Genomic DNA, 20,267 nt, shown 5'->3' with positions numbered 1-20,267 from the left:
CTCCCTGGGCTACTTCTCCATGGCCTCCTCCAAACATCTTCCTTATTCTCACCACAGGATCTTCCTCCTGGTGTCTGATAACGCTTGTGCTCCTCGGTTCTCCAGCAGCATACTCTCAGCTCCTTGCACCTCTTGCTCCCAGCTCCTCTCACACACACCACAAATTAAAGTGAGCTCCTTTTAAAACCCAGGTGCCCTGATTAACCTGCCTTAATTGATTCTAGCAGCTTCATCTTAATTGGCTCCAGGTGTCCTAATTAGGCTGCCTGCCTTAACTGGTTCTAGCAGGTTCCTGATTACTCTAGTGCAGCCCCTGCTCTGGTCACTCAGGGAACAGAAAACTACTCATCCAGTGACCAGTATATTTGCCCTCTACCAGACTCCTGTACCCCACTGGTCTGGGTCTGTCACACTATATAGGACACTTGTTTATGACTGATGGAATTCTCTATGCATTACCCAAGATTTCTACAACAGTTCTTACCAGGTTCTTATCTTGTTTTGATCATAATTTTCCAGAAGTCAGCAAACATAAAGATATCCTACACTAGCTTTAGCTTGGTACAGAAGGAGTGTTGGTTAAGCATCAACAAAATCATTCATCTTCTCCTGTCTTTCCTGGTATGGCTCTGCAGCTGGCGCAACAGTTTGACAGGTTCTGCTAAGCTTTTTGCAGGTAGAGAAATTAAAGCATTCATCTTCAGTGCACTCCAAAGTGATACAATTAAGCATGCATACAAAGCACTCTACATATATTTCACTTTAGTACTAGCTACTTTCTTATATTAGTTACACAAACACTGTATTCAATTATGTTTGTAGTTACAGAAATAAAAGCAAAGTACACTTCTCATGCATCTGCTAGTGAGAACTGATTTTGTAGTCTTTTAGCATAATTTCATTCATTATATGGAAATTGCCATTGCAACATTGCTTTTTCAGAAAGTATTTTCCCCCTTCTCCTTTGGCCTAGCTCAAAGCATGATGGGAGTCTAGTTCCATTATCATCAACACTGGTGTAACTCTCAACGTGGTCAGGTCACTCTGATTCTGGACTAAGTGACTTTGCTGCCCAGTGTGTAGCAGAGGTCGCTTCCCTTTGTTATTTGTTTTCTGCAATCAATCAATAACGACAATAACATAGTTTTGTTTTATTTGCAAATTTATGAATTTTCAGCAAACCTACCCCTAGTGTTTCCTGGGCTTATTCCAATGGGGGGGGGAGGATATTTTTTATTTCACATTTTTGTTTTCAGTGATCAACTGACCCAACTGCATCAGCGGGGGACTCTCTTTGCTAAACAAATTCCAATTCCTTGCAAAAGCTTCTTCACTGCTTGCAACCCGCCCTCCACCAAACTTTGCCCCAGCAGGTCCGCCCACCGCGGCTGCGGGACTCGGAGCGGCTGCAGGGCAGCCTTGGGGGCCAGACGGCAGCCCACCTCACTCGGCTTGGGTGCCTGCCGCTGGCCTCTGCTAGCGGGGGGGAAAGGGAGAGCGGTTGGAATTCGGAAGACGCTAGGACCGCGCGACACGCAGCTTTTCTGCCGCCGCCTGCTCCTCTGGGGCGAGCGTTCCTGGGGGCGGGTCCAGGCAGCCGGGGCGGGGCGGGGTTGGGCAGTTTGCGGGTCAGTCCGGGACCGGGTTGGAACGCGGCGCTTGGGCCGCGCGAGAGATCGAGTGCGAGCCGAGCAGAGCAGAGGCAACGGCTCGCGCTCTCTGGGGACCAACAACGGATTCGCCCCCCTCCCCACTCCATTGGTCGCGCCTCGTTCCAGCTCCCGCCGCCAGCTGCGCTTCACCGGCACCGTCCGTCCCGCCCGCCCGCCTCTCCGAGCCCGCTACATGCTCAGGTACCTGCGCGGCGGCGGCGGCGTCCCAAGCGGCCGGCTGGGGAGCGCGCGGGAGAGGTGGCGGCCGGGCTCCGGGGCGCTTGGGCAAGAGGACTCCCCGCCCGCCCCCCCAGCTCGCTGAACCGAGGCGGAGTGTGGAGATAACCCCCCCCGCCCGCGCATCTGCGCCCCTCCGCAGCGCAAGCGGGGGGGGCGCATCAGTCTCGCTGCCCCAGTGGGTGGGGGTCGCGTCGCTGCTCCTCCGAGAGGGGAGGGAGCTGCGGGTCATCAGCCTGCGCCGGTCTCCGCGGCTCTAGGGGACCCCCTAGTGGGGGGAGGGGCGAGCGGCCCCAGGGAGCCGCGGGCGGGGGTGGGGGGAGAGCTGCCTCCGCCCAGATCTTCAAAGCCGGGCGTGTTTGGAGCCGGCCTCGCTGCTTTGCGAGACGCCGCCGATCCGAAGAGGGGTTGGGGGTTCTGAGCGGCTGGCGCGGGCGCTTTGTCTCTGGGCCTCAGGAGGGAGCGGCGCCTCCCCGCTTTCCCTGTCACCGGTGCCAAGGGAAGGAGCCTGAGGCCCAGGCGTGTCCCCAGGTTGATCACTGTTCCAGCCCGCGTCGAGTTGCTGTTACTAAAACGGGCTCCCTGGGATCGCACAAAGGATATAAAATTCCCAGGGGTGAGCCTCCTGGGTGCGCGATGCTCCGCAGTTCTTCATTACGGTTTTCAGGGGGTATGTGTAGGGAAACGCAGTGATTAGTTGTGTCTCGAACAATAAACTCTGCGTGTGTATTTATGTATAATATAGAAATAATGATACTTTAGTGTTCCTGTTATTCAGAACTGTTTGGCGTTTAAAAACAGAACTTAGTGCATTTAGATTTGGATGGTACTAGTTCAAATAGTATAAACGGAATGATTCAGTGGTTTTGTACACAGCATTCAGGAGGATGTCAGTAGCCCATAGAGACATCTGCATTAACTGTACCTAGCACCCAGTTCATATCTGGCAAACAGCAACACAACATGCATCTTGCTTCTGACCTATTCTGCATATAAAAAGAACAGGTTAGGACAATTTGAACTACTAGTTGGATTTCACAATAAAGGTTAGTATGACTGCAAAGTAACTCAATTCACTAACAGTTTTGTTTGATGGTGTTGAGATTTCCACTATTTCTAAAACTTGAGTTCCATGTTTTGTCTTGGACATATCACATTAGTTTTAGTCGTCTAACCCTCCTTTAACTGTTTTATATACATTTGAACAGTTTCAACCAGAGAGACTAGAAAGACCTGCCATAGCCCAGGGCACTCACCTGGGATGGGGCAGACCCTTCAGATTCCTGTTCCACATCAGGTCAGACTGTGCTCAGATAGAAAGGTGGTGACCACGATATACGAACCTTTATAGATTACAGTGCAGATTAGAATTCTTTTGAACACAAAGAAAAATATAGTTTCCAAAGATGTTTTCATGTTCAATTCAAGATGGTAATGTAAATAAAAATCCCCCAGTCATCAGTTTTTGTGCCATATGCTGATCTCCATATATCCCTCAATACCATGGTCCATTTAGGACTAGCATTTATGATTCAGCCTAGAACCATTAATGCGCATCTAAGGTTATATTGTGAGGATATAAAACTCTGGCTTGGCTAGAAGGGACACCCAGAAGCTGAGTGGTGTGACTGAACTACCAAACCAATCTGTAGAGCTAAAGAAGAAGAAAACTTTCATCGTAATGGACATAAATTGTTAGCATCACAGATATGATGAACTGGAATTCTCTGAAGTGCACTGAAAACATAGTTTATGCTATTTGCAAGGCCAAAGCATACAGCGGAAAAAGGAAATACAAAAACAGAATCACTAAAACTTGCTCCATAAACTCGTGCTCATGCCATTGGAAGGTTCTCTACAAATAAAAGCTGAGGAGGCTTGGTCTGTGTCTCAAAAAGCTATTGGAATGCTGAAGATTGTGAGTCTTAATAACCATGTTGTCCAGCCCTCTCAACCTTGTTTTTTTTGGGCCATTGAGCTAATAGCAGGGTTCCTTACTCTAGCCAGCCTCACGGGATGACTTAAAAAAAAAAAAAAATAACCTCACCATAGTAACTTATGACTACACTTTGATTCTTTGTAGGTGAGCCAGAGCCCCACCATGCTTTGTGTTTATAATTCTTTGTATTTAAGCTTAACTTTATCTGCCCTATTGTGTTATCAATAAGCTGAATTTTGCTTGACCGTAGCATATTAGTAAGGGGTTGTGTGTCCTCTGACCCATTGACTATTAGGAAATGTGTCCAGATAGCCAGAAAAGGGCTACTTGTGATTGAGGAGTGGGTAGCTGTTTTCTGTAATTGATGAAGTAATGATCTTCTGATAGATGCTTTTAGTTTATCAGGAACCACTCTAACGGATGTCAAGTATCAGAGGGATAGCCGTGTTAGTCTGAATCTGTAAAAAGCAACAGAGGGTCCTGTGGCACCTTTAAGACTAACAGAAGTATTGGGAGCATAAGTTTTCGTGGGTAAGAAGTGAGGTTCTTACTCACGAAAGCTTATGCTCCCAATACTTCTGTTAGTCTTAAAGGTGCCACAGGACCCTCTGTTGCTTCTAACGGATGTTTTGTCATAATGATCTGGCTACAGATATCTTTTATGATTGAACAATCCATTATTTTATCAAGAAGGATATTGAACAATTGAAAAGGGTTCAGAGAAGAGCAGTCAGAATGATAAAAGGATTAGGAAGCATGCCTGATAATAGTAGATTCAAAGAACTCAGTGTATACTTCTAAGAACCTGGGTCAGGCCAATGGTTGATCTAGCCTACTATCCTCTCTCTGTTTGTCAGTGGCCAGTACCAGAGCTTCAGGGAGAGTGTGCCAAACAGGGCAGTTGGAATGATCCTCCCCTGTTTCTCACCTGGCTTCTGGCAGTCAGAGATTTAGGGCCAACTCAAGCTTGGGGGTTGTATCCCTGACCATCTTGGCTAATAGCTGTTGATTCTTCTTAACCACGGGAAAGTTAAGGGGTGACTTGATTAGTCTATACGAATCTACAGGGGGAACAAATGTTTAATAATGGAATCTTCAGTTTAGCAGAGGCAGATATAACGTGATTCAATGGCTGAAAGTTGAAGCTAGATAAATTAGACTTGAAATAAGGGATACATTTTTAATAGCGAGTAACTAATCAATGGAACAATTTACCAAGGGTTGTGGTGGATTCTCCATGACTGACAATTTTTAGATTTAAGTGTGGATCTTCTTATTAAAAGATGTGACCTAGGAATTATTTTGAGGATGTTCTTGGCCTATGTTATACAGGAGGTCAGACTAGATGACCACAATGGTTCCTGCTGACCTTATCCCTGAAACAGGTGTCTTCAGCTTACCAATTATGTAAACCAGTGCTAGTAAATATTAATCTTTTATAATTCTTTGTGTATTAAGCTCATGATTCTTTGGCCAAAAATTCCAGAATTCTTGCTGTGTTGGCCAAAGTTTGTCTACAATAGTGCTTTATTTTAAACTGAGCTACTGTGAGACTAACATCTGTTATTAATAGGACTGTACTGTAATATCCACTCTCCTTATTCTGACCTTGCTGACATAGTCCAGAAGCAGAAAGGACTAATTAACAAAGGTTGGTGGTTGTCATAAATGGGCAATGTAATTGACCAGATGGGCAGGGAACATTTATTGTAAGAGAGATGTTCTATAATCAGTGTAACAGCAAACCATTGAGTAATGAATTGATTAATATCTAAGTCACTAAGAGATAATTATGGCCACAGATGGCTTCAGGATACTCTTGGGGGAATTCTGCGCCACTCCATGTGTGCATAATTAATGAGCTGTGCATATTTTTATTTTTTTTGTACAGAAAACTTCTGCTGAAAAGCTGCTGCAGTTCCATCTTTTGCCCACCAGAGGGTGATAGAACACAGCAGCTGCTGCCAGTCAGCTAGGGAAGAGAAAGAGCCTGCAGAGCCTTCTTCACCGCGCCTGTAGGGCCAGGTCAGGAGACAGTGTGGGGCTGCTGGGGGGGGTCCACAAACAGGGGCGTCCACAGACAGGGGCTCATAAGGGCTAGTGGGGAAGGACAGACTGGGGCAGTGGCTGAATGGGAGTGGAGGTGCAGGGCCACATAGGGATGGGGGAGTGGGTGTCTTGAGTGTGGGTGGAGGGACAAGTGCCTGACTGAATGGGAGAGGCTAGGGGTCAGCCAGGGTCTGCATGGGGGAAGCTCCCTAACAGTTCCTCCCGTCTCCCTCAAGAAACTTGTTCCAGAATTTTTAATTTTTTGGTGCAGAATTCCCCCAGGAGTATAAGTAGTGATTAAATAGTTACAGCTGTCATTGGCTTATTGATTAGGTAAGTTAAATAAGGTTAAAACATGAGGGAGAAAATTTCAGTAAGGACATTCTGATATCTAAGAAATTCCTCAGACTCCATTTTGTGTCCCTAGCTTCCATTTGGAGTAAGCAAAAATCACTCTACCATTAGAAGCTGCATGTCACATACCATTGGATGCTGCGGGTCACATGGTCACTGAAAATAGGTCAAGGGCAGAAAGGTTAAAGTAGTAAAAAAATAAAATAAAACAATGATGGGTCATCACAGGTGAGCTTGTGTGGTGCAGAAGGGGAAAGATTGCTTGAGCTTCAAATGAGGTAAATAACATAAAATTAGCAGAAAGCCAAGGGGATGAAAGATCAGCAGATCATAACTTTGAAGTAAACAACTGGCAGTGACCATTTGCAGTAAGGAGCTGATAGGATAGTATAAAAGTAGACATTCAGGAGCAGAGAGAGCAGTAGGGAGAAGATTGGGATGGAGCGGAATTGAGATTGAGTACCCTCTCCTCCAGAAAGTGAAGGAACAGGGAGATATCTCCTGCTCTTGGAGAACCGTTGAAGAGAAAATGGTCTCCATCACGAGCACTACCTGCAGTGCTGACGACCTGCAGGGTGAGCATGTTTGATGCTCCGGGTGCCTCCGGCACCGTCCGTACTGGGACCTCTGCCGACAGAGATAAGGATTGCAGGCATAAATCAGCCTCCTTCTCCACAGCACCAACTACTCCAAGGAAGGATATGGTGCTGACAGCACCTCAGCTTGCTATGCCACCTGCAGCGGTGCCGCACACTACGGAGCCGATACCTGACTGCAGTAAGTCAGCACTGGTCAAGGCCACGCATAAGCAGACAGGATCGAGCTCCCAGGCTTCTTCACATAAGAGCACGGCACCGCTGCCCATGGCACCGTGCTCCCTCACTAAAGCGGCCGATATCAGAATTTCATCCACACCGGGATCACCAATACTCAGAACCAACAGTTCTCCGGTGCCAATGGCACCAGTACAACGAGACTCACCAAATGCCTCCAGATTCTCCAATGACGAGGAAGCTGATGTTGATGAGGCAGTCTTCTACTCCGGACATTCCTCTTCATTGGGCAGGAAACATGCCAGGGAACATCTACACAGGGATATGCCCCCATGGCTGACTAACCCGTGGATGTGCCCTCCCATGCCATTCCCAATGGTGCAGATGACTCAAAACAATTCAAGAGTTATTCAAACGGGTGGCACAAAGCCAGAACATCCAGCTGGAAGAGGTGACTGAAAACCAACATCAGCTCCTCAAAATACTACACCCAGCATCCTCGATTAAGATTGAACTACCAATTAATAGCGCACTGATGGAAACAGCAGAATTATTGTGGCAAATACCAGCAACCGTACCTCCGACATGCAAAAGGGTAGATAGAAAGTATTATGTGCCCAACGAGGGTATGGACTTCCTATTTTCACACCCTCAGCCAAACTCCTTGGTGGTGGAGGCGGTGAACCAATGAGGGAAACAACCCCATTATAAACCCACCCCACAGGACAAGGACTCGAAGATGTTCGATTTGTTTGGCTGAAAAATCTACTTATCGGTGACCCTTCAGTTTCACATGGCCAACTACAGAGCAGTACTAGCGAAATACGACCATGAGAATTACCAAAAACTCAACGAATTTGTGGCAGACATCCCAGAAGACAGAAGGGAGCAATTTCAATCCACCATAACCGAATCTTAACTTGTGTCAAGTACAGCTTTACAAGCATCCCTTTACGTCACGGACATAGCTGCTCGCACAACTGCTACGGCAGTAATCATGAGGAGGGCCTCCTGTCTACGATCCTCTGGAATTCCAAAGGACCTCCAGACTAAAGTTGAGGATCTCCCCTTTTACAGGGAAAAAATATTCTCTGCAGAAACAGAGGAAGTCCTACACTCAATGAAGGACTCTTGAACGACGCTCCGAACCCTGGGCATCTATAGCTTCCCCTTGCCCCCCCCCCCAACAGATGTAGGAGACAGCAACCTTACCAGTGCAGTAGAGACACAACCAGAGAGCGACAACAGAGGCCTTTTGATAATCAAAGACAAAGGCACAGACCACAGAGATGTCGCCCTACCCAATCCCAGGCTGCGATGTCCCAAGCACCTTCAAACAAGCTGCAATATTGAAGCATTGGTCAAGGGTCTGACTGACCTCCCCCTACCACCGGCGCCAATAGAATCAACAATCCAAGTTTTTGGTCATTGACTCCGACCATTCTACCATATGTGGGCCACTATCACCACGGACCACTGGGTTTTGGAGATCATTCAAACGAGTTACACCATCCCTTCCCTGTCCCTCTTCAGGGACCCTTCTCACAAGCACCTGTTGAGACAAGAGGTAGATCACCTTCTACAATTAGGGGCCATGGAACAAGTTCCAACACAACACAGAGGGAAAGGGTTTTACGCCCACTATATCCTGACTCAGAAGAAAAACAGAGGTTGGAGACCCATACTAGCGCTCAGAAAACTCAACCAATTTGTCCGCAACCACAGATTCAAAATGGTCACACTGAACTCGATCATCCCAGCGCTGGAAGAGGGGGACTGGTTCTCAGCCCTTGACCTACAAAGATGCTTACTTTCACATTACCATCTGTCCTGCTCACAGATGATTCCTACGATTCACAGTGGGACAAGATCACTTCCAATACAGAGTATTGCCATTTGGACTGTCAACGGCTCCACGAGTCTTTACCAAACCCCTAGCTGTGGTAGTTGCTCATCTGCGCAGACAGGAAATACTGATATTCCCATACAGGACCTGGACGGAAACATTGCACATCACTCGACAAATCATCTCTCTCTTTCACTCCCTAGGGCTACCGATGCCCCGATTCACAGCGCTGACCTCCCTCATATCAGTAATCTTAGACAGTACGTGGGTGTCCGCACACAACTGCCCACAACTCCCAAAACATACGGCGGCCACCACTTTTGTTGTAAAACATGCCAGACTACACGTGCATTGCTTTCAAGGATGGCTGAACTTGGTGTATATTCCATGAAAGCACAGTGTACACAAAGACTCATGCTGACCCCAGAGGTCCTACATTCACTATGATGATGGACAAACCCAATAAATGTTGGCACAGGCATCCTGTTTCAACAGGATCTGCCATGCATACAAATCACAACAAATGCCTCACTGATCGGATGAGGAGCCTACCTAAACCAACGTACAACCTAAGGTAAGTGGTCCCCCACGGAAACACTCTTACACATCAACCTACTCAACTTATGCGCGGTCCGCAATGCATGCCTACCTTTCCTCCCTATCATACGAGGCAAAATGATAAAGATCCTGACGGACAACATCATGTCTATGTTCTATATAAACTAGGGCTGTAAAGCGATTAAAAATATTATTCACACGATTAAAAAAAATTACTCACGCTGTTAAACAATAGAATACCATTTAAACATTTTTGGATATTTTCTACATTTTCAAATATATTGATTTCAATTACAACACAATACAAAGTGTACAGTGCTAGCTTTATATTTATTTTTGATTACAAGTGTTTGCACTATAAAAAGACAAAAGAAATAGTATTTTTCAACTCACCTAATAAAAGTACAGTAATGCAGTCTCTTCATCGTGAAAGTTGAACTTACAAATATAGAATTATGTACAAAAATACTGCATTCAAAAATAAAACAATGTAAAATTTTAGAGTTTGCAAGTCCACTCAGTCCTACTTCTTGTTCAGCCAATGGCTCAGACAAACAAGTTTGTTTATATTTGCAGGAGATAATGCTGCCCACTTCTTGTTTACAATGTCACCTGAAAGTGAGAACAGGTGTTCTCATGGCACTGTTGTAGTCGGCGTTGCAAGATACTTACGTGCCAGATGCGCATGCTTCAACCACCATTCCAGGGGACATGCGTCCATGTTGATGAGGGGTTCTGCTCGAAAACCATCCAAAGCAGAGTGGACCAAAGCATGTTCATTTTCATTATCTGAGTCAGATGTCACCAGCAGAAGGTTGATTTTCTTTTTGGTGGTTTGGGTTCTGTAGTTTCCGCATCAGAGTGTTGCTCTTTTAAGCGTTCTGAAAGCATGCTCCCTATCTCGTCCCTCTCAGATTTTGGAAGACACTTCAGATTCTTAAATCTTGGGTCGAGTGCTGTAGCATCTATAGAAATCTCACATTGGTACCTTCTCTGCATTTTGTCAAATTTGCTGTGAAAGTATTTTTAAAACGAACGTGCTGGGTCATCATCTGAGACTGCTATAACATGAAATATATGGCAGAATGCAGGTAAAACAGAGCAGGGGACATACAATTGTCCCCCCAAGTAGTTCAGTCAGTAATTTAATTAATGCATTTTTTTTTAACGAGCATCATCAGCATGGAAGCATGTCCTCTGGAATGGTGGCCAAATCATAAAGGGGCATACGAATGTTTAGCATTTCTGGCACGTAAATACCTTGCAATGCCGGCTACAAAAGTGCCATGCAACTGCCTGTTCTTGCTTTCCGGTGACATTGCAAATAAGAAGAGGGCAGCATTATCTCCTGTAAATGTAAACAAACTTGTTTGTCTTAGTGATTGGCTGAACAAGAAGTAGGACTGAGTGGACTTGTAGCCTCTGAAGTTTTACGTTTTGTTTTTGAGTGCAGATATGGAACAAAAAAAAAATCTACATTTGTAAGTTGCACTTTCAGGACAAAGATTGCACTACAGTACTTGTATGAGGTGAATTGAAAAATACTATTTTTTCTGTTTATAATTTTTACAGTGCAAATACTCGTAATTAAAATATACACTTGTATTCTGTATTATAACTGAAATCAAAGATATATATGAAAGTGTAGAAAAACATCCAAAATATTTAATTCATTTCAATTGGTAGTGTATTGTTTAACAGTGTGATTAAAACCGCAATTAATTGCGGTTAGTTTTTTTTGTTAATTGCATGAGTTAACTGATATTATTCAACAGCCCTAATATAAACCGTCAGGGTGGGGCACGTTCCCACTACTTATGCACGGAGGCCTTAAAACTATGGAACTGGTGCATAAAACACAATATCTCTGTTAGAGCAGCATACCTCCCAAGCTGAATGAACATGATGGCGGACACTTTAAGTGAACAGTTTTCCCAAGAGCACGAATGGGAACTGAATGACGAAATAACACAATACATATTTCACATGTGGGGATCACCACTCATAGATCTTTTCGCTTGATCAGTAAACAAGAAATACCCAAAGTTTTGCTCACAAGCAGGACTCGGAGTACGATCCCCGAGGGGAAGCGCTTTCCTCATCAAATGGAATGCTCCTCTCCTATACACATTCCCACTGATACCTCTGATCTCCAGAGTTATACACAAACAATATGAATGGACAGAGCCAAAATATTATTTGTAGTACTGGCATGGTCCAGACAGACTTGGTTCTCTTACCTGACATCCTTGGCAATCTGCAAACCATTCACTCTCCCTCGTCTATGGAATCTTCTCTCTCAGGACGATGGTCATGTCCTCCACCTGGACCCAGAGAGACTTCACCTGAAGGTATGTCTCCGCCCCGATGAACTAACCTGCTCAGAACAGATAAAACTAGTGTTAATAAAAAGCAGGAAACACAGCACATGTACTATCTACCTCCAAAAATGGAAAAGCTTCTTCCTATGGTGCCAAAAGAAACAAATATCTGCAAGCTGGGCACCACTTCCACTAAGCATGGACTATTTATTATCCCTGAAGAACTCAGGGCTTGCTACGAGCTCTTTTAGAGTTCACCTTGTGGCCATCACCGCCTTCCATCAACAGGTAGACGGGATGTTGGTATTTGCCCACCTGATTACTAAGCGATTCCTAACTGGCAAACAGAATATATACCCAGACATCCGAGAATCCACACCTGCATGGGACCTAAATTTGGTTCTCAAAAGTCTAACCAGAGCTTCCTTTCGAACCCTTAGCCACGTGCTCATTACTTCACTTATCTATGAAAGTGGTCACCATTACATCGGCACAAAGCGTGAAATAGGGGCTCTCATGGCTCACTCACCATACACAATATTCTTCAACCCTTAGAACACATCCTAAATTTATGCCCTAAATATCGTCGTCTTTCCATCTCAACCAATCAGTCCATTTACCTACGTTCCACCCAAAACCACACACTAACGTTCAAGAGGCAATCCTGCACACATTACTTGTGCACCGTGCCTTAGCTTTTTACCTAGACAGAACGAAGCCCTTCCATAAATCTCTAGACTCTTTGTGTCAACAACAGAACGATCAAAGGGCTCTTGTGACAGATTTCTGTTACCAATCTGCCCAGGGCGTCAGGTGATCAGGCTGAGGCCACAGGATCTTTAGGAGAGGAGATGACGGAGCACACCAAGTGTTTAAGTTTTAAAGCTTTATTAATAAAATAACAGCGGTGAGTGTTGGGACTGCTCCCACATCACTCAAAGGAAGCAAGAAAGCGTTAGTACCCCAGTCCTAACCTACTTTCATACTCACACACGCACAACCCGAGGCTGGCCAACCCTGGGTGCAATGTAAGAAGAGGGGGAGGGGTGGACGGGAGTTCTTGTCCCGTGCACGGGTCGTCCAGGGTCCGCTGTGATCTCCAACTTGCTCCGACCCTCGGGTTTTTAAGTCCCAGGTTCTTTAGGGGGCATTTTGTTCAGGGACCTTTGTTCCCCGTGCTCTTTGTACCAGTCCAAACTGGCTTTCTGTGGCTTTCTCAGCATTCCCAAAACACACCGTCTCCAGGGACGCAATAGTCTGTTTTTCCCCTCGCTGGCCTTCGCCGTCTCACTCGTTTTGGCTGCCTCTTCAAGTCTGTTCAGCTGAATCCTCTTTTCTCATGGCTGGTTGGGGTGGAATCCAGGCCCTGTCTTTCTTGTCAGGCAGCCGAGAGTCAGATGTGTGCGGCGGCCTTGAGCTGGCTGGAGTCAGCATCTTATTTTCGGACTGAGCTAGCTGAAGTGTCAAGTTAACCCGTTCTCTGCTCTCTTCCTTCTTCCCCTCCCCCCCTTTCGGCCTCTTGTAACCTGCAAAGGAATCTTCTACTCCACACTTACACCTTTGACCCTCCCCAACATGCTTTGCGATGCTTGCAACAGCGTTAGCAACATGCAGTGCTGATTTGCCTTTCCAGGGGACCTGAGAGAGGGGGCCATTGGGTTGTGACACTCTGCCATATCGACACGAAGATTATCCAAATGGAAATCCAGCTGTATCCATACATGCTATTCACTACACAACATTGAAGCCCCTGTGGGCATCAGAATCCACTCGACAAGAGCTTTAGCTACCTCCATAGCATTTCTGTACAATGTTCCCATTCTAGACATCTGCAGGGCAGCCACCTGGGCCTCTGAAGACACATTCGCGAACCACTATGCAATCACTCTCGGTTCAAGCTTGGACACACGACTAGGTCTCACTATGCTAGCCTCAGCTACGAACTCCACTCTGAAGTCCCTTCCAGCCTCATGAGGGCACTGTTCTACATTCACCTGAAGTGGAGCATCTACAGGGACAGCACTCAAAGAAGAGAAGGTTACTCATCTTGTGCAGTAACTGAGGTTCTTCGAGATGTGTCCCTGTGGGTGCTCCACTACCCAGCTTCCTCGCCTCTACTTCAGAGTTTGCAGTAAGGACTCTACGGTAGAGAAGGAACTGAGGGGATTGGGACGCACGAGCACTGGTGGAATCGCGAATGGCACTGCTACTGAAAATTTTTGATCAGCAGTGCTGGGACGCACCGACACCTCAACTGGAACACCCACAGGGGGATACATCTCGCAGAACCTCAGTTACTGCATGAGGTGAGTAACCTTCTCTTTGCCATTTTGTTGGGGCCAAGATGCTACCTACATGTAAGCTGGCTAGTTTAGGCCTAATCTTTGTTTGGCATGGGTGTTGGCTCACTGACTTGTCCTCATGTAAACTTGCTTGATGCTTGCAGCTGTGGTGTAGGACAAAGGTGATGTTTTAACCATAGAATTTATCCAAGTTGGAGGATATTTTATAGATAAGAGGAAGTTCTCAGTACAGTGGATGTACAGAATGTATTGCCAAAGGGTGGTTATGCAAAAACCAGGAAGTCCTTACATTAAGTCACTATAGGTAGATGGCCCAGTCAGCATGCATGATCAGTGGAAATAAACAAATTAGAAAAGAGATATATTATGAAACTACAGTAGAACCTCAGAGTTACGAGCACCAGAGTTATGACTGACTAGTCAACCACACATCTCATTTGGAACTGGAAATATGCAATCAGGCAACAGCAGAGACAATAAAAGCAAGTACAGTACTGTGTTAAATATAAACTACTAAAAAAAAGGGTAAGTTTAAAAAAAATGATTAAGTAAGGAGACTGTTTCTGTGCTTGTTTCATTTAAATTAAGATGGTTAAAAGCTGCATTTTTCTTCTGCGTAGTAACATTTCAAAGCTGTCTTAAGTCAATGTCCACTTGTAAACTTTTTTGAAAGAATAACCATAATGTTTTGTTCAGAGTTATGAACATTTCAGAGTTACGAACAGCCTCCAATCCCGATGTGTTTGTAACTCTTGAGGATCTACTGTAATGTAGACAGGAAAAGCTATGTAAATTAATGTATTGTATGAGACATACAATGCTTAATGTTGATGGGAGGAAAGTTATGATTATATAATTTGAATAGGTATAAATATGCTCAACTGTCAGGGGTAGCTGAAGCATAGTAGGAGAAATCCTCCAAGACCTGCCTACACCACAGGAGTGGGTAACTTGCCATTGTCTTTTTCTGCTTATGTGTAAGTAGTTATTGCTTTTATATTGTAAAAGCAAGGTATGCTTTTTGGTACAAATAAAAGTTTGAATGACTAAACCTAAGTGTCTTGGCCTGACTATGTTAAATCTCACCTATAAACTTGGGTTTTGTTAATTACTTGAAATGCTTAGACTTAGCTTTTCCCTTTCTCTTGTTTTTTCATACTTGAAGCAATGATCGGAAATCAAGAAAATACTCCTTTACAGCTGCAGAAGAGAATATTGTAATTAAAAAATGGCTTCTACAATTAGGTGATTGAGAAGTCAGCTTCATTAGGTCATCTTATTTTGACAATGGTATCTTAAGGAGACACTGTTCTTTTCTCTGGAAGGGAACAAAGGACCAGAGCAGTCTACAACCATTGCCTGTTTTACTATAGGGCTGGAGACGATAGCGTTGCCACCTCTGAGGTACAACCCCCCCCCCATACAGGTGGCATCTCTAGGAGCAGACCTTGAAGGCGGGGTGACTGAAGGGGTTGATGTGAGGGGAAGTGATTGAAAGTGAGAAGTAGGAGAATGAAGCTTTATCCTCTAGGGCAGGTGTTCTCAACCTTTTTCTTCCTGAGGGCCCCCCCAACATGCTATAAAAACTCCACGGCCCACCTGTGCCACAACAATTGTTTTTCTGCATATAAAAGACAGAGCCAGCGTTAGGGGGTAGCATGCAGGGCAATTGCCTGGGGGCCCTGTGAAGCTAAGTTGCTCAGGCTTCAGCTCTGGGTGGCAGAGCTTGGAACCCCAGACTTCAGCCCCATGCGGTGGGGCTTCGGCTTTCTGCCCTGGGCCACAGCAAGTCTAATGCCAGCCCTGCTTGGCGGACCCCCTGAAACCTGCTCGGGGCCCCCTAGTTGAGAACCACTGCTCTAGGGAAGGTACAGCTATACCAGCACAGTCTCATATTGGAGGCACAGCTAATACTGGCAGGTGGGGGTGGGATTGTGTTTTTTGTTTTATTTTTTAATACCATTTACCCGAACTAAAAAAAGCTATACTGGCAAAAAGACTTTTTGCTGGTTTAACTGCATCTTTTCTAGGACTTTTTGTCGGTACAAAATTGTAAATAATCACATTCCTAACCAACATTTTTATACTGTCAAAAGGTGAGTGAGACTTGGTGATAAAGGGAGCAGTAGGAGGAGAATTATAGGCGAAGAGGTAAAGAACATTACTGAGAGGGAGAATGTTAGAGAAGAGGGAAGAGCTGTAAATAATGCAGAAAAAGATAAATTATGATCAATGACAGGAAGTGGAGTGAAGCCAGGTTGGCAGGAGGGGGAGGTGGGGAGAAGAATGTGTGTGAGAGCGAACACAAGGATGGCAGAGAAAAGACCAGCTTCTCAATCTTCATTTCATCACCTTTGTACCTTGAAAGCTGCCTTAACAGGACAACCTGTGAATGATCTATATTTAGGGATTTCATATTATTGAATATTGGTCTGTACTTCATTATGGCTGGCCCAAGTCTGTGGGAAAACAGATGCCCAGGAAAGAGGCCCCTCAAACTGCTAAAAGTGTCTACAGAAATATGAACAGGATGGGTTCCTTTTCAATCACCAGTTGTTATTGCAAATGTTTTCTGAAATGATGAAATGGGGATCCATTAAAAAATGTTAACTCAGTGAGAACTGCCTGTTGTCCCAGCTGTACTAGTGAAATATGAAAGGGAAGGGTCATAGATCAACAGAGTTGTTTGGCAGTTAGAAGAGTCAAGATTCACAGAAGTTGGGGCGGGGGGGGAGGAGGGAATTTAAGTCTATAACAAGTTCAGCTGTCTCCAAAGCACTCTTTTGTGGCCAGGGGTGGCTCTGAGGCACCGTGCCTCTATTTCCCCTCTTCAGGGCCCTTTAAAAACTCCAAACAGCCTCTCTCATGGCTACCACTATCTTTGCTTGGAGCTGGTTTAATAACCAAAAAAAAAAAAAAAAAATCAAATACAATCCTCAAGGTCCCAAAATAAAGTCCATACCCCACACAAAGTTCATACTCAGCTCTGGAATCTTCCATCACACCCAGAGCTATTCTTCTGTCCCAGTCTGTTCTTTGTGAAGCTGCCACTCCCTGCTCTTCCTAGCTGGAGCTCAGCCTTCTGGCTCTGGCTTCCAGGCCCCAACCTTTCTCCCAATGAGGGTCTCCTGCAGCAGGGTATAATACTGATAAAACTTGTTATAACTTATTAACTTGGAACATGCACAGGGCAAGTAAGTAACACCCACAGAGGGGTTTAGGCTTTGCTGTACTGAGATCGCCTCGCACTGCTAATATTATCCGTACAGGCAGTTGTTTGTGATCAGCATAATTGACGAAAATTAGGACTGATACCAGCAAAACTCCATTTTGAAGTCCCCAGATTCTGTTTTGTGTCCCTGGCTGCCATTTTCAATAAGTAATAGTCACTCCACCATTAAATGGAAACTGCAGATCACATAGGTCTAAATAGAGAATTGGCAGAAAAAGGATGGTAAACAACAATGACTTAAGAGATCATAACACTGAGGTAAATAACGGTTGCAAGTCTAAAATTAGAACTGACAATTAGCAGAAGCAGGTAAATAAGTAGGATGCTGTCGTGTCTAAAAATAGAATTGAAAAACGGTATAAAGGTCAGTCTGGCAGTTGAGAGAGGGACAGTGAGGAGAGAGACGAACAAAGATTCTGAGCACACGCAGGAGAGACAATGCAGCATAGTCACTGGAGTAAGTCTGTCAGACAAACTTATAGTTATAGCTATGGTCACAGCTATAGTGTAGTGTTTGTGTGTATATATGTGTGTGTGGGGGGGTTAATAAAGATGAATGGGTGTGGCAGCAGCCAGGGACCATCTTACCCTACTAGTAATGGCATCCCCAGAGGGGCAAGACTCGGCACCACTGGTGCCGCCAAGCATCAGGGAGTTGTTGTCAGAACTTAACCTGGTGCTGTGGCAGCTGTCTGGGAATTGGATGGTGTAACTCAGTTCTGCTGTGCTGAGAACCCAGCGATCTGAAGTAATCTCAGTCCAGGCATCCAGGAAGTGGGAGAGGCAGTTGGAGAACAAGGGTGTAGTTGGATCTGATGTAGATGGGATTACAATACCAACATCAGGCGTCTCATCAAAATGAGTGCTTTGAGGATCTCAAGTGTCTGGGGTTGGACTGCGCACAGTGTGGTGTGAGATTTTTAGTATCTAGTGTGTTTGACAGAGCCAGAAGGAAAATAGTAGCAGATATGATCTGAGATTTGTGAGTCTCAAAACACTGAAATGTTGTTGGTCCCTAATTCTGAAGTGATTTGAGCAGAATAGCATGTGTGGATATACAGACCTCAGATAAAATATTAATTTGTCTTCTGTGTTTTCAAATGAGTTTCATTATAAGCTTAAAGGGATTTTTTTTTTCTATTAAGATGTTGATTTCAAAAGATAAGCTGTTTGAGCTATAACGCAGCATAAGAAGCTTACTACGTAAATGCCTTGTTGATAGGATCACTGGTCTGGTTCTAAATTAGTGAAGGAGAAACTGTAGATGATGGAACTGATCATAAGTTTGAACTTTTGAATTTTGCTGATGAATGAATGGAGAGTATATTTTGTTGCTAGTTTTTCCCAATCAGCAATTTTTATACCGTTTTTATATATTTTTATATCCTTAAACTGGTGATACAATGTCATCTTGTGACTTTTCATCCAGATGAGACCACGCTAGCTTCCTTAAAAGTGGTCACATGTCTCTTTTGTTGTTAATATGTTTTTCGGAGGTTACAAAGCTACAGTCTTCGAGGTATCAGTAACACCAATTTTTTTTTCTTCACTGATTTAAGTGGGGATCTTACAAATTGATAATTGTGTTAGTACCTGTTAGTAAATACACCTCTACCCCGATATAACGCGACTCGATATAACACAAATTCTGATATAATGCAGTAAAGCAGTGCTCTGGGAGGAGGGGGCGGGGCTGCGCACTCCAGCGGATCAAAGCAAGTTCGATATAACGCGGTTTCACCTATAACGTGGTATGATTTTTTTGGCTCCCCAGGACAGCGTTCTATCGAGGTAGAGGTGTATTAACCCTTTTAGTCCTTTTCTTTCTGCATATTTCATTCATTTATAAATCAATTATTCTTTAGAACCTTTGATATTAGCGAAGAGTGTGTTTGAATTCTAAAGCCCAGAATACTAGCTCTTGACCTGTAAGTAACCCTATTCAGGAATTGTATGTATTAGGGTGTATCTAAGAATCCTTGGCATCTCCATGTCTGTAAAACTCAAGATAGTCTTAGAAACCATTCCCTTACAATAAATAAATTGTATAATGCTTACATAAGCATATATAAACCTGGGAAACTGATGATGGATGATTGTTACAACAGATGTTTCCTATTAGGGAATGATTATGGGGGAAGAAAGACCCACTGAAAGATACTATTTTGATGAATTGTTAGTCCTCTCAGCTGTAAATAGTTATGCCTTCACATATAAATCAGGTAAACTGAGAATGTATAAGAAATGAAAATAGAACATCTGTTTCTTTTGGCAAAGAGGGGTATTTGTTTAAAAACACTATATAATGACACTGTTTTTGGAACTTGGGGAATGAAACTGCTTCCCACCAGTTGCAGTGAAGAAGAGAGAGAGAGAGAGCCAGCTCTTTATCACATCAAGGGAGGTAATGCAACTCTTCTTGCTGTATTCTGTATAGTGCTGTACAAATCTCTGATTAATAATCTTTGGTTAAATAATTTCAGTTGAGCCTGTTCAAGAATCTCTTAACTCAGACACACAACCCTTGCTAAGGATAACCTAATTTTGTTTGGACCAAGTTGCACAGTATGTTTCACACCTGATTTGTCAAAGGAGAAAGACAATACAAGGCAGAGGAAGCAAAGTTCACAAACTATTAAGAATCAAGGGTGAGTTTGAGAAACCTGACTTTTCAGGTCAACAAACCATCTGAAGGAAGACTGACATTTCAGAAAACCCAAGACCTTGGGGAGAAGTTATGACGTCAACAAACAAGCCGCTCCAGCCTTTTAACCATTCTCTTTCTGCACCCAAAGAATTGCTAGCAATAAGTGCTGTGCCAGCAGAACATCACCACCTGGATCTTGTCTGTAGTTCTAGCTCCTACTCTGAGAGTCCAGAAGACTCAGAGCTAAATGAAGAGTTGGCAAACCTCCTTTTATCTTATTTTTCCTTTTTTTTAAAATTGTAGATGTCCAAGTCTTCTTACGTGATGGGTTTTTTTTAGGGTAGGATGTGAAAGTG

At 44.4% G+C, this 20,267-nt stretch overlaps 1 protein-coding gene across 1 annotated transcript in view; it reads left to right on the top strand.

Annotated features, from left to right (window-relative positions):
• Positions 1-1,625: 1,625 nt before the first annotated feature.
• The window catches only part of RESF1 (retroelement silencing factor 1), a 40,415-nt gene continuing 21,773 nt past the window's right edge, over positions 1,626-20,267 (top strand). The window contains exons 1-2 of the mRNA XM_065416178.1: positions 1,626-1,853; positions 5,720-5,853. The gene's annotated coding sequence lies outside the window, so the exon portion shown is untranslated. The remainder of the gene's footprint in view (positions 1,854-5,719; positions 5,854-20,267) is intronic.

The sequence above is a fragment of the Emys orbicularis genome, chromosome 1 (genome assembly GCF_028017835.1).
Source record: "Emys orbicularis isolate rEmyOrb1 chromosome 1, rEmyOrb1.hap1, whole genome shotgun sequence".
Classification (NCBI taxonomy): Eukaryota; Metazoa; Chordata; order Testudines; family Emydidae; genus Emys; species Emys orbicularis.
This window is presented reverse-complemented; position numbering and strand designations above follow the sequence as displayed.